The sequence below is a fragment of the Girardinichthys multiradiatus genome, chromosome 8 (genome assembly GCF_021462225.1).
Source record: "Girardinichthys multiradiatus isolate DD_20200921_A chromosome 8, DD_fGirMul_XY1, whole genome shotgun sequence".
Classification (NCBI taxonomy): domain Eukaryota; kingdom Metazoa; phylum Chordata; class Actinopteri; order Cyprinodontiformes; family Goodeidae; genus Girardinichthys; species Girardinichthys multiradiatus.
The window spans coordinates 28,376,011-28,389,751 of record NC_061801.1 but is presented as its reverse complement, the minus strand read 5'-3'; the positions used below and the strand labels follow the sequence as shown (position 1 = coordinate 28,389,751).

General features: G+C 37.6%; 1 protein-coding gene and 1 long non-coding RNA gene across 2 annotated transcripts in view; one reads left to right on the top strand and one right to left on the bottom strand.

Annotated features, from left to right (window-relative positions):
• bcr (BCR activator of RhoGEF and GTPase) overlaps positions 1-13,741 on the top strand; it is a 114,595-nt gene that overhangs the window by 8,098 nt on the left and 92,756 nt on the right. The window lies entirely within an intron of this gene.
• On the bottom strand, positions 9,654-11,410 carry LOC124872608. Its single transcript, XR_007039334.1, has 2 exons — positions 11,169-11,410; positions 9,654-11,077 (listed from the first exon to the last, which is right to left on the bottom strand). It is a non-coding gene; the product is annotated as an uncharacterized LOC124872608 (long non-coding RNA).

Sequence of the window (13,741 nt, the reverse complement as noted above, 5' to 3'; positions counted from 1 at the left end):
AGCATGAAGTCTGTTTGTCACCGTTGGTTCCATGTTTTAGCAGCAGAAGCCCAGCCTGGCACCACGGTTGGCATGGAGTCGCCGGCTTGGCAGGGCAAAGCTTGGCTGGGCAAAGCTTGGCTGAGTAGCTCTTCAGTGAGAGTCAAACTTTCTGGTTCAGCTTTTCAATCTGGAAGAGTATAAGATGGGCTCTTCAATCAATGTATATATATATATATATATCTATATATATATATAGATAATGATCTGAATTAAAGACCCCACTTAAAAGGCCTCCAGACTCAAGAACCAAGCCAGAAAGATTAACTCTATATATATAGTGTGCCAAAACAGGATGATGATAACAGGATGCTCCGAGAATACAAACAATACAGACATAACCACACACAGCCTCCAAAGAGTGATCAATCACACACAAATTCACACAAATAACACAAATTCTAGTGACTCCTTTCTCCTTTTTTGTAATGACCATTGCCTTTGAACAGCGGCCATCTTGGCTCCTTTAGGTGGCTTGTGTTGTTTCATTCTCAGTCTTTCTTTTGATTGGCTGCAACACAGGGGAAATTGTGCCATTTTTTGTGCTGCTCTTACTGGCCACTGCAGGCTTTCAGTCTTGTAATAAAAAGGCTGGCTGGTGTGTGTTTGCTGGATTTGAACAGATTCTAAGTTAATTAATGAGGGTTGTTGACTCCAATCAGTTGTATCGGCAACAAGTTTACTGTTAGGGCTGACATGCAAAGAAACAACTGCTTTTTGGTTTGTGGTTAAGACTCATTCTGCTTCTAACATATTTACATTGCAGTCTTAGTTTAATTGTTGCAACAAGGGCTTTGCAACGTTTTTCTGAACTTCTGAAAGAACGTCAATTGGTCAGATATTATAAGCATGGGCTGGTAAACCAAAGTTTGATAAACACAGTCATATTTATTAAATTAGAATATCCATTCCCATGAGGCTCTTTTGTCAGATTAAATGTACCATATGACAGTTAGCAAGCATCAAATGGCATGTTAGGCAATACAGTATATTGCAAAAGTTTGTATAGTTTATTTATGTTTTTGTTTTGTCTTTAATTATTAAATTTTTATCGTGTCACGCAGATTACTTTATTGTGACAATGTCACGCAGTGATGTTAAAAGCAGCACAGCGCACTACACTGACGGCTGGAGGCGGAGCTTCACCCGCCATAGCTCCAGCCATTAGTGGGTTGGTGGAAACAGAACTGGTACCGTACCGAGTAGAGCGAAACCGAGTAGAGCGAAACCGAGTAGAGCGAAACCGAGTAGAGCGAAACCGAGTAGAGCGAAACCGAGTAGAGCGTAGCCGCGCCACCTAAAACAAGCCAGTGAAAAAGGGTCATATGTGGCTCTTGTCAGCAGCTTTGTGCTTCTCACACTTCAGATGGCTCTCTACAGCCTTAACCTCAATAGTAAAAAGCTTAAAAGGTATTTTGCACAGAATGCACCTAGTCTCCTATCGCTCGGCAACAAAAGTAAGCCAGTGGCGAAAATGAACGTTGTCCAGCCAACTGGTGACAAATTTGTACTTACCCATAATAGAGCCAAAAAGGCTTGCTAGCAAGGGTATATTAGCAGCTAGTTACCTGTAGCGTCAACTGCCATGAGTCACGGAACGCAATGAAGATGTCTACGTGCGGCTCAAACTTTTGTTTGACAGAAAAGAGCCGCAAGAAAAATCTACGTATACGAGAATATACACGATTTAAATCGTCTGGCCACAACAAATGGTAAGACCTGTAATTAACGTGTTTAAGGCCAACTTAGATTGTTTCCCTGAATTTAAGACATTTTAAGGCTTTAGTTTTAGATACATGAATTTCAGACTTTTTAAGGATGCGTGGACACCTTATAAATGGTTACATAGATTTTAGCATTTTTTTCACACTTTGCATAATTTATCAAAATCCTGGCTACTAAAAGATATGTAGTAGGTAGGAAATATTTATTTTATGGATGCAAAATCATAAAGGTCAGAAACGATGCTAACCCAGAGTTGTTTGGACCACATGAAATCAAGCACATGCATAGGACTGTACAACCTTTTGTCTGCAGAAGTGTTGCTGCGGTACTGGAATGCATAAAACGCAACATAATGCATTTTTATGGTATGCTGCTAATAATAAGTATTATGATCACTGAGCTCAACAGAAGCATATCAAACTGGTTTTCTGACTTAAAACTGGAATGCGGTTTATCTTGGAGTGGAGGCCAACATCTTAGCTCTGTCTTCGGGCACAAACCGAACGTAGCATTAGAACAGAGCAGAAGGAAGGACTAGTTACAGCAGTATTATATTACTTTGTTACTGATTGACGCCATCTTCTCAGTCTGACAGCTATATGATCACAGATTGCATTTAGCACTCTTCATTACGGCATTGGTCACTTTTAGTGTTAACTGTAGATATCAGAGGTGTGGACATAAAAACATGCGACTTAGAATCGAGTCAGACTCACATCATAAATGTAATGACTTTAGATGAAATTATAAGACTTTGGACGAGAATTTGACTTAAATCATGACTTCACTCCGACTTGAACCCTTTAACTTGAAACGACTTTATCTTATATCAACAAAAAGCTTGTCACAAAGGAAATGTGCTGGCTAAGCCCACTGCCATTTGCCATTTTGCTGCAACATGTATGCTGCATCTGCTCTGTTGTTTACCTGCTTTTCTGGCAGAGCTGCCATAAATGTGTGACCATTGTGTTGGGTGATGGACCCAGCAAAAAATACTCTTAGAACAACCCTGATGTCTTCACTGAGGTCATAATGAAAGTGGTTTTTTTCTTAAAAAATAATTTAATAAAACAAAACAAAGACAAAAAAAGAAACAAAGCCAAACATATATGTTTTAATATCCCCATGTTTTTTGTCTGTATTATTTAGGTTTAATTAAAATGCCACAAATGCAATGGTTGCAATGCATCAGTGTTAGGTTAAATGCAACTATCATGCAAAAAGGAAAACATTTTTATTTATTTATTTATTTTTCCACATGCAAATTTGTACGATGCAAATTGGCTGTTTAGGTATTTTTTTATTCATGTGATCCCCTGTATTTTACTAAGTCACTTATACATTTGTTGAAACACTTAAAATTAGATTTATTAATTTCCAGACAGTTTTTAGTGAATTCTCATAATCCTCACATCTAACACAATGGAGAAAAATTATACATAAGGTGATCAAAATAAATACAATTTGAATTACGAAAAGATGTGTGCTGAAAAATTAAATAGAGGCAACAACATCTAACTTATTTTTTACATTTAAACTTGTACACAGAATGATAAATCAAAGCTAATAAAAATAACTAATGTATGCCTAGTAATAGCTTAACAGCTATGTTTTTAATGGTGGAGCCTGGAAGTCTCTATGCTTTGAGCCTGAACCACAGTCAGTGCAACCAAGATGGGAGATAGTAGCACATCCATTATTACTCATGTAACATGTAAAAGCAAGGTTGTACTGTTGCAGTTAGTTAACATTTTTCATTTTGTATAGAAATTTGTTTATTTTTTATTATTGAACCGTTTGCTTATTATTTTCTAAATTTTTTGGATGTCTGGTTTGTTTCAGATAATACTGACTCTAAAAAGCAACATCAGCTCTGATTTTCAGGCAACATTGAAGTTCTCTTTCGCTTGCTGGTTGTCCTGGCAACCAAAAACACTTTTTAAAATAAATACATTTATTATTACTTGGATTAAATTACATATTCGGTCAAATGACTGGTTTAAGACTCAAAATTAAAAGTGTAACACTTCGACTTGACTCGAGACTTGCATACCTTGACTTTGGACTCAACCTGGGACTTTCATTCCATTACTTGGGACTTGACTCATGACTTGGGTGGAAATACTAGAGACTTAAATGTTACTTGCAATGCAATGACTTGGTCCCACCTTTGTTTGATTGTCAGTGTATCCAAGAGAAGAATAAACAGTCTCAGATGTACTCTGTAAATATTTTAAACATTGTCTACCTCTGATGACATAAGCTGTTAGTCTAGTCATGTGCACTCTTTTTCTGGATTATGGGCCAGAAGCAACCAATTAATAATCAGATTATGTCAGTTTCCCCATCCCATGTAACACAGCTCAGAACAGACCCCTCGCCCCAGTAATGCATCATGTCCTATTTACAGTATTATAGTTCAGATTATCAGCACTCATAAACCAGCTCTAGGAAGTGTTAATGTTTGCTCTTATGATGGTTGCTCCTATGCTATGTTCCCAGATGTTAAGTACTTTTTTTTTTTTTTTTTTTTCATAGGTATTGAACTGAAGCAAAGGGAATCTTTATTCAAGAACAAGTTGTAATTGTCAGAGCTGTTTACACGACCAATCCATACTAACCTCAATCAATGCCAACTGTCAGCAGCAGGCGTGCTTCCTGTAGAGCTGTCCCCTCTATTCCAGTGTTCCTACTCAGCTGATTCTGTTAGGTTCCAGTCTTTGTTTACTGTCTGTCCCTTAAAGTATTTATAGCATGTCTTATTTCTGTTAGACATGCTCTTCTGGCACGTATCTTCAATATAGAGCCGCTGCACCAACAGACTGTCAAGTCATAAAAACTGTCTAATTGACTAAGGGTTTAATGGAGTTACCAACAGCTTACTGCTGGGACTAAGGAGGTATGAAGGCCACAATGTTGTTGTAGAAATCCCCACAACTTTCTGGAAATTTGGTTAACTTTGCTTAATCCACAAATCAGGGGAAATACTGTCCTTTATCTTTAGATAATAGATCTTTCTATTTTTTGGCTCTAAAAGATTACCCATTGAAAAACAGATTTTTTTCCTATATGGTCACTGAACGCATGATTGTTTTGTATCATATGATGAGTGTTTTGTATCATAAACACACAAAAAGACTTTTAATATACCAATAAATTAGAAACAATTATGCACCCATCAGGCTTGTACTGTCCAGTACTGATTTTGAGTTTTCTTTAACGTCTGACTTGCCGATTTCCCATTTTGATCAACTCCAATTTTCTTTTTAAGGATTTTACCTCATTCAAACTCTTAACTTTGTTTATCATGTAGTCATGGCATCATGTTACTTTATAGATTTAGTTTTGAATCTCAAAAAAAGGAAATGCCTTATCCCTATTTATGCGTCATAACATGTCACTAACCTTATCTAATATTTACTGAACCCAAGTGCATCAAAAATGTTCTGTTTAATGCATTTACAGACAGGTTTTAAAGTTTAGATTAATTTAATGAAAAATAGATTTTTCAGTGTCTGTTGATCATGGGTCGGCAAATAAAGGCAATATTTGTTGATTTAGATTACTGGCTGATTGATTGATTGATTGTTGCAGCACTAGAAAAAACATGTTGGGTGATTAAAATGTTAGTTTTTACAGAAAAATTGCATCCAGTTAAATTCGGCAATGACATAAAAGAGTGTTATAAAATGTGGAAATTGTGATTGGTCCACAAAAAAATGCATATCTTCTGGAAAGGTATGATTTTTTTTTTCAGAAGAAGACGTTTGTAAATGGAGGATTCACACACATAAAGACAGACAGGAAGAAAATCTCCTAAACTCATTTATGAAGCACAGGATCGATTCTAGTGTACACTTATTAAATGCCCAACAACAATGTTAGAAGGGAAAAAAAAAAACATTTTACCAGATTGCAAAAGTAGTTTGATTTCCATTATGCCCTCTCAGACTTTAACACCCTTTTGTTGTGTGTTATTTGTTGAGCTGCAGTGGGAATGGATAACTCCAGCCTCCGAGGGGAGATCAGATTTCATGTTGCAATGGAACCCCCCCCCCCCCCCCCCCGTTCTTTCTTCCTGAACGCCTTTCGGTAAAATCTCTTCTTCTGTGGAATTTCTTTTATGTCACTTAATATCGCAGCCTGGAGTATGCTGAACAAAATAAAAACTGATTTTTAAACTCGTGTTGTTTCCATCTAGAGGTAACACATTTATTTGAGGTGTGCAAATGTTTCAGAAAGTTACAGTTTTAAGTTACAGGGGGCGGGGGGGGGGGTCTTGGTTATTGTCCCCGGGAGATAATTTTTGAAACTATTGAGCTAAATTGTGCATTTTGAGCCAATCTTAAGGCATTGTTTTTGTATGGACCTGTCCTGCAGCAACCACCTGTTTAGAGACAAAAATAAATTTGCCTTATTCAGACACCTAACGAGTGTGTTGTGGCAGAATTGGCAAAAGGCTTTTAATAATCTCCAGCCATACTGGACTGCATTATCTTCTGTCCTTCACTCACTCAATCTCAATACTATTCCACAATGAAAACATGAATTGGGTTTTGGGAGGGCAGTGATGGTATTTTTTTTTTTTGTATTGAACAATCAGATTGATGCTTCAAAGAACGTAAAATATCCGTAATGTCAAATTAACCAGTCCAAGTAATTTGTGCACATAGTGGGCTGCAATTATCTGGCAGTATTCCCCCGTTGATGCATTTGATTTTTGACAAGTCTGAGAAAAGTAGTGCCAAATTATTTTAATTACTTTTCTAAATTGGCCAGGCAAAACACAGCCACATGCTCACTGCCTGACACTCTGAACAGAATATAACATCTTCAGTCTGTTAAAAGACACTTGGAAGACTTGCACCAGAGCTGACCCTATGTTGCAGACTAAAAAGTCAAATGTGGCAGACATTTTCAGATGCTCCCGATGTACCAGATGACTGATTATAAAAAAACACTTAAAACAAAATGAGTAGTTTGAATCCCACACATATTGGTTAATCTTATCATCACACGAACACACAGGGCAGAAAGTATTAAAAATTAACATCCTGGTTATAAAACATATTAAATTATACTTCATATAATATACTTTAGTTTTGAACAAAAGCTTTTGGAAAAAGTCCAAATAAAAAGACGACCAAAGCACCATCAGGAGCACATCAGAGCTACTGGTGTATTTTGGTGGGAGTTTAAAATTCAACCTCAGTGTTAATGGATAGCGATGTATATACAGGAGATACCAGCTCAAGCTTTGGAAATGCACATAAAAAGTGCCTTTTCTGTTCATTTATCAGTAAAGCAAATACAATTCAGAACATTCTCATACTGGCAAGGATGGCAGCAGGATCTCAGGAATATATAAAATTGGGATATTATTGTTGAACATTATACTAATGATATTGGTCGTGACGAATCCACATTTCTTTTTGTCCTCACGATTCCCCCACCCCTCTCCATTGGCTTTAAAATCTAATCCATCAATTTCTGTATCAGATGTGGACATCAACAGCAACGTCCATGCAACTGACTGTAAAAATTACTGGCATGCATAGGTGTCAGTGCAATATAATAGCCTACCATATATTGCCCCAAAGCAGTTCTTTGCACTCTGGCACTAATTGATATTGCGATTATTTTTCCAGCTTGGAAAGTCTTTACCAGCATCTGACTTAATGTGTGGGCGAAAAATTAACTTAGAAATTACCAGTTTGAATGTTACAATGGGAGTTTTTATTCTTTTTTATGTTTTTTTCAGCTCTGTCTTTCCTGCGTTCCTCTTTACATGTTGTTCTGTGTCATTGTCTCTGTGGCTTCTTGTCATTTGGTCCGCTACATAGACCTATAAATGGCAGAATGTGGTGTGAAAGTTCTCAGCAAATGTGGCTTGAAATTACCATTTGAGAAGTGTTAAACAAGCCTTCTTTTATTCATCTATTGTATATTTGTTTAATCAGGGGGAGAACTAGAGGCAATGTTACATTTTTAAAAAGTAACATACATACATCCTTTGGCCAAATTTGCAGACTCAGTCCCCATTTTAGGTTTTTAAATACAAGAAAATATAATCAACCCAAGCAATAAAACAAAACTTAAGAAAAGATATACAAAGTTAAAACAACTGGAAATGATGCATACAAAATGCATTCAAGAAAGTACTGACTAGTGTTCAAGCTTGTATGCATCAGGGTTCATAAAGTTGTCTTTGTTTAAGTCATTGTTTCACCTGGCAGTTAAAAACTCTACAATCAGTCAAATATTTGATTTTTTTCACTGTTTTTTATTACTCCTGCTGTGATTGATAATGGTTTTTAATCAATTGAATACCTACCTCTAAAATTAGCTTGTCAAAAGTCAGTTTAAAAAAAATCTATAAAACTATCAAAGCTTATTAGAATAAATATTTTATGGATATGACTAAATTGGTGGCTTGTTTGTACATCAAAAACGTCCGACTTCAGACAAAAACAAGGTGGGTTTTTTGAAGTTTTGGATTGAGTTGCACAGTTTATCAAATTGCAGCTGTTATGGCAATATAATTGTTTGCAGTATCATAAATGCAAAGGATTGCTTGTATGCAATATTTGGTAGGCTGGAATATATCAGGTGACATGCATTAAAACTATACTAGCTAATAATATGTTTGTTCTCCTATCTGGACCATTACTGTCCTTCATGTTCACACTTGAAGTGATCTTACCGATGAACATCCTAATTTTCAGGAAATAGTAAGACAACGATAAGGTTAATCATAGTCGATAGTCATTTAAATATTTAATAATGATATCACAATATTACATTTTCCAAATATTGCCCAGCGCCTAGCTTTAGACTGACAGCTTTAAATGTAAGTTTAAAACCCAGTAATTTAATTTCATCCACTCTTACATTTTCCCTCTGATCCATAAATGCAATACAATGACTGTGTCTGCATTATATATTGTGAAACGTATTGACAGTCTTGGTGCAATTAAGATTAATAATAGGATGTCACCACAACTTCACAACTTTCAGTTTTAAGCAGTGGTCCTAAATTGTAACCTTGTGGTGCACCCATTTTACATCTATTAAAGATTGATCTTGTACTGCTAAATAATTTCCTATATTTGCTATGTGTTTGTGTGTTTAAATCTACGGTAATTTGTGACATTTCACATTAAACATAGAGTTGTGGTTATTGTTAATTCATTTGTCTCTGAATGTCACTTCTATGCCCATCATTAGTTTATGCAAAAGCAGATTTTCATGTTTAAAGTCACCTCTTACAGCCCTTTTATCAGACTGACTGAGTCAGGTAAAAAGGGCACGTTCACTCCAATGTCCTGCACCACTCTTCCTCTCTCATCCTGTTCTTAGCCATGCATTATTGATACTGGAGCCCACTTGTTGCAAAACTGTCATGGCACAGGGTTTCTCATTACCCACTTTGTTTCCAATAACTCTACTGCTATGGCTTCTTGTCTGCAGCAATCCAAATATCCTCACCAACATGCACATATCTGTACGGTGCTTATCTTACGGTCTAATCTATTGTTGACACGTAATGAAAAGGTAGAAAGCGGACTTCTTGCAGTGCTGCTCAGCTGCACAGCATGATTACGCAGTAGGTCTCCAAATGCACTTCCTGTACAAATAAAAGTTTCTACTTGGATTTAAATAGGCAAATAGAAAAGAGGCTCCCTTAGGAAAAGAACTATGGTGACTGGTGTGTATGTTTTAGCAAGCCAAACATATTTAACCCTAATTTAATCCGTAAGTTTATTTGTTTAACAACTACATCATTCTGTGTTTGGCAGCTTAACTGGCAGCTTAAGGACGCAGGTGCATATCATCTACACATACTGATGCAAACAGAAGAGTCAGACAAAAATACAGGAGGCAATGGCAGCAGTGAAAGAAAATTATGTCATTTATTTACAAAACATTATTTCACGACAATTTCGCTGGAGGAAAATAGCGGATAAAGGAATTTGGACTGGTTCAACCAGACTTTAAGATGCAGCAGCAGGCAAAGCGACTGTGGACAGATTTATGTTCAAGTAGAGTTTATGGTTGTGTTGTTAAACTGTAAAGGCTCAGTATATTTAGTTTGGCCCCTTACATTTTAGCCTAAAAGTAAAGAAGTTCACCTAGATATTTGCCCAAATTAAGTCACAGTAATGCGTTTATCAACCCCCTTTTGTCCACACACAGTGGAGGAATGGTTTCTGATTGAACTCTATTTCAGTAACTTGCAATGGATGGCGAGCAGTCACACTGACACGCTGTTGTCTCTACGCCCCACCCTGAAGGGTTGGACAATAGCCAGAGGACACAATGTGTGGAGACATTCCTGTGTCGCTAAAGATGTTTTGAATAAACCCAGCTCCATTTGCTCTAGACAAACACTACCTTATGCTTTCAGGCTTTTGATGGGATGTTTACAAAAGGCAGAAACTGTTCTTGTGTCTGATATTGCTAATAAAGTGTTAAGTGTTATCTCTGATTGTGAGAGGGTGGATCCATGTGTTGCTGGCCTCACATCAATGTGTCTCTGTCCTCTTGATGTGTGGGTGCGAATATGTTAAAGTCACTCTGTGCATTTGGAGCTTGGATTCCAAATAACTGTGTAATCAATACATAAATTGATCTATACTTTCACCATTAGGTTTTTAGGGTACACTTAGCTAGTATTGTCTAAGACCACATTTTGCCTTCAGAGCTGCCTTAATTCATTATTGTTTAGATTAGCCAAGATGTCAAAAACATTCCTCTGAGATATCTGTCCATAAAACATGGTTGCATCATGCATTTGCTGCAGATCTGACTTTACATTAGGATTTTGCAATTGTCATACAGTTTACAGTAATTTTTATCAAAGTTTCAATCTCAGATACATGTGTAGCAATGAATGGATAGCGCTGTTTATGGTAAACACACAACCAAGCGTACTGGCCACCGTAGCTTAGTTTTCTGCAGAAAGATGGCTTCAAGAACTCAAGCCACACAGCTCAACAAGTAGGAAACATACACCCTTTAGCTGTACTGGATTTAATTAGACTGCCAAGGTAGCATTGGCTTTACAGAAACAATGCAACGTTACCAGACAAAGATTTGCCTCTGGCATTAGAACCATGGTGGCATTTCACTTGCACAATATATCTGTTTTTTTTTACAGTACTGAAGTGTTACTCCTGTAGAAGTGTGTGTTTACTGAAGAAAACATCATGCTTTTTGTGCTCCTGTACACAGGGGTGTGTTTGAAAAAGTGCTATTCCCCCTGCTGCGGATGCATGGCTGAATCCATAAATGTCACTCCGTCTGTTTCAATCTGTGAAAGCAGGAGACTTCAGACTGATGGTGTTACCTTGGTTACATAGTGTAAAATAGAGAAACACTTTTCTCAAGCTGACTTTGTTTACCTTAAAGCCATAGTGAAGCAGCTGTTCGTACCTCTTCTGATATGACCTTTCTCTGAATGTATTACCAGGATGTATTTCAAAGATTTCCATTCGAGTTCAACAAATCTTCTTTTTAGGAGTGTTGCTGTTAGCTCTGATTAGTTGGCTTCGTGTTCAGCTATCCTGACAGTTCTTTGAAAGAAGGGACTGAGGCGTTGGTGAAAGGCTCAGCTCTTGACCGACAAGAAAAAACATACTGAATATGCTGGAAAAAAGCTGTTCATAAAAAGAGGAAGTGTTTTTTTATCTCGACTCAAGAATAAAATTACAACACATTTATAAATACTGCATGAAAGTTACGTCCCCTTTTTGTCAACTGCAGTGTTACTAAATTTCCACCACTTGTGAGTGTGTGCCTCAACACTAGGGAAACAATTTGTGGGAAGAAAAATCCACCATAAAGCGGAGTGTGCTGCATATTTTAGGTATAATTGCAGTCCTGAAAATGGTGATTAACAATGCACAGGCGGTGAACAGAAGACAATGGTCATTCTTTGTATATTTCACTGTCTGTCTTGATGCTTCTTTGAGTTTATTCTCTCTGCACCAGTTATGTTATGCAACCGAATTAGCTTGCAGTGTGGCTTTTCATTTTTCATGTGGTCAGAAACAAGCTGGATTTGGTTGCTTTAGAGATGGAGAGGGCAAGGAATTTCACAATCTCCTGTTTGCCTTTCTACTAGTAGGTTGGTTTCTCTGAAACCTCACTAGCAGCAGAGAATTGTGTTGACAAACGTTTGGAAATGCAAATGTCATAGATTAAAAAATAGATTTGTCATTTTTAACTGGCACACATACAGGTCCTTTTCAAAATATTAGAATATTGTGATAAAGTTCATTATTTTTCATAATGTCATGATGAAAATTTAACATTCATATATTTTAGATTCATTGAACACTAACTGAAATATTTCAGGTCTTTTATTGTCTTAATACGGATGATTTTGGCATACAGCTCATAAAAACCCAAAATTCCTATCTCACAAAATTAGCATATCATTAAAAGGGTCTCTAAACGAGCTATGAACCTAATCATCTGAATCAACGAGTTAACTCTAAACACCTGCAAAAGATTCCTGAGGCCTTTAAAACTCCCAGCCTGGTTCATCACTCAAAACCCCAATCATGGGTAAGACTGCCGACCTGACTGCTGTCCAGAAGGCCACTATTGACACCCTCAAGCAAGAGGGTAAGACACAGAAAGAAATTTCTGAACGAATAGGCTGTTCCCAGAGTCCTGTATCAAGGCACCTCAGTGGGAAGTCTGTGGGAAGGAAAAAGTGTGGCAGAAAACGCTGCACAACGAGAAGAGGTGACCGGACCCTGAGGAAGATTGTGGAGAAGGGCCGATTCCAGACCTTGGGGGACCTGCGGAAGCAGTGGACTGAGTCTGGAGTAGAAACATCCAGAGCCACCGTGCACAGGTGTGTGCAGGAAATGGGCTACAGGTGCCGCATTCCCCAGACCTGGGCTACAGAGAAGCAGCACTGGACTGTTGCTCAGTGGTCCAAAGTACTTTTTTCGGATGAAAGCAAATTCTGCATGTCATTCGGAAATCAAGGTGCCAGAGTCTGGAGGAAGACTGGGGAGAAGGAAATGCCAAAATGCCAGAAGTCCAGTGTCAAGTACCCACAGTCAGTGATGGTCTGGGGTGCCGTGTCAGCTGCTGGTGTTGGTCCACTGTGTTTTATCAAGGGCAGGGTCAATGCAGCTAGCTATCAGAAGATTTTGGAGCACTTCATGCTTCCATCTGCTGAAAAGCTTTATGGAGATGAAGATTTCATTTTTCAGCACGACCTGGCACCTGCTCACAGTGCCAAAACCACTGGTAAATGGTTTACTGACCATGGTATCACTGTGCTCAATTGGCCTGACAACTCTCCTGACCTGAACCCCATAGAGAATCTGTGGGATATTGTGAAGAGAACGTTGAGAGACTCAAGACCCAACACTCTGGATGAGCTAAAGGCCGATATCGAAGCATCCTGGGCCTCCATAAGACCTCAGCAGTGCCACAGGCTGATTGCCTCCATGCCACGCCGCATTGAAGCAGTCATTTCTGCCAAAGGATTCCCGACCAAGTATTGAGTGCATAACTGTACATGATTATTTGAAGGTTGACGTTTTTTGTATTAAAAACACTTTTCTTTTATTGGTCAGATGAAATATGCTAATTGTGTGAGATAGGAATTTTGGGTTTTCATGAGCTGTATGCCACAATCATCCGTATTAAGACAATAAAAGACCTGAAATATTTCAGTTAGTGTGCAATGAATCTAAAATATATTAATGTAAAATTTTCATCATGACATTATGGAAAATAATGAACTTTATCACAATATGCTAATATTTTGAAAAGGACCTGTACACAGCTGTGTTTGCATTGATATGACATGTTAAAATGATGCTGAGTTTTAAACAGACAAATTTAATCAATTGGTCTTTTAACTTGACTATTTCAGATATGACATTTACGCATGCATGTGTTTGATCTCACAAATTTACTTTTAATGTTTTGGAGAAGAACCAAGCAC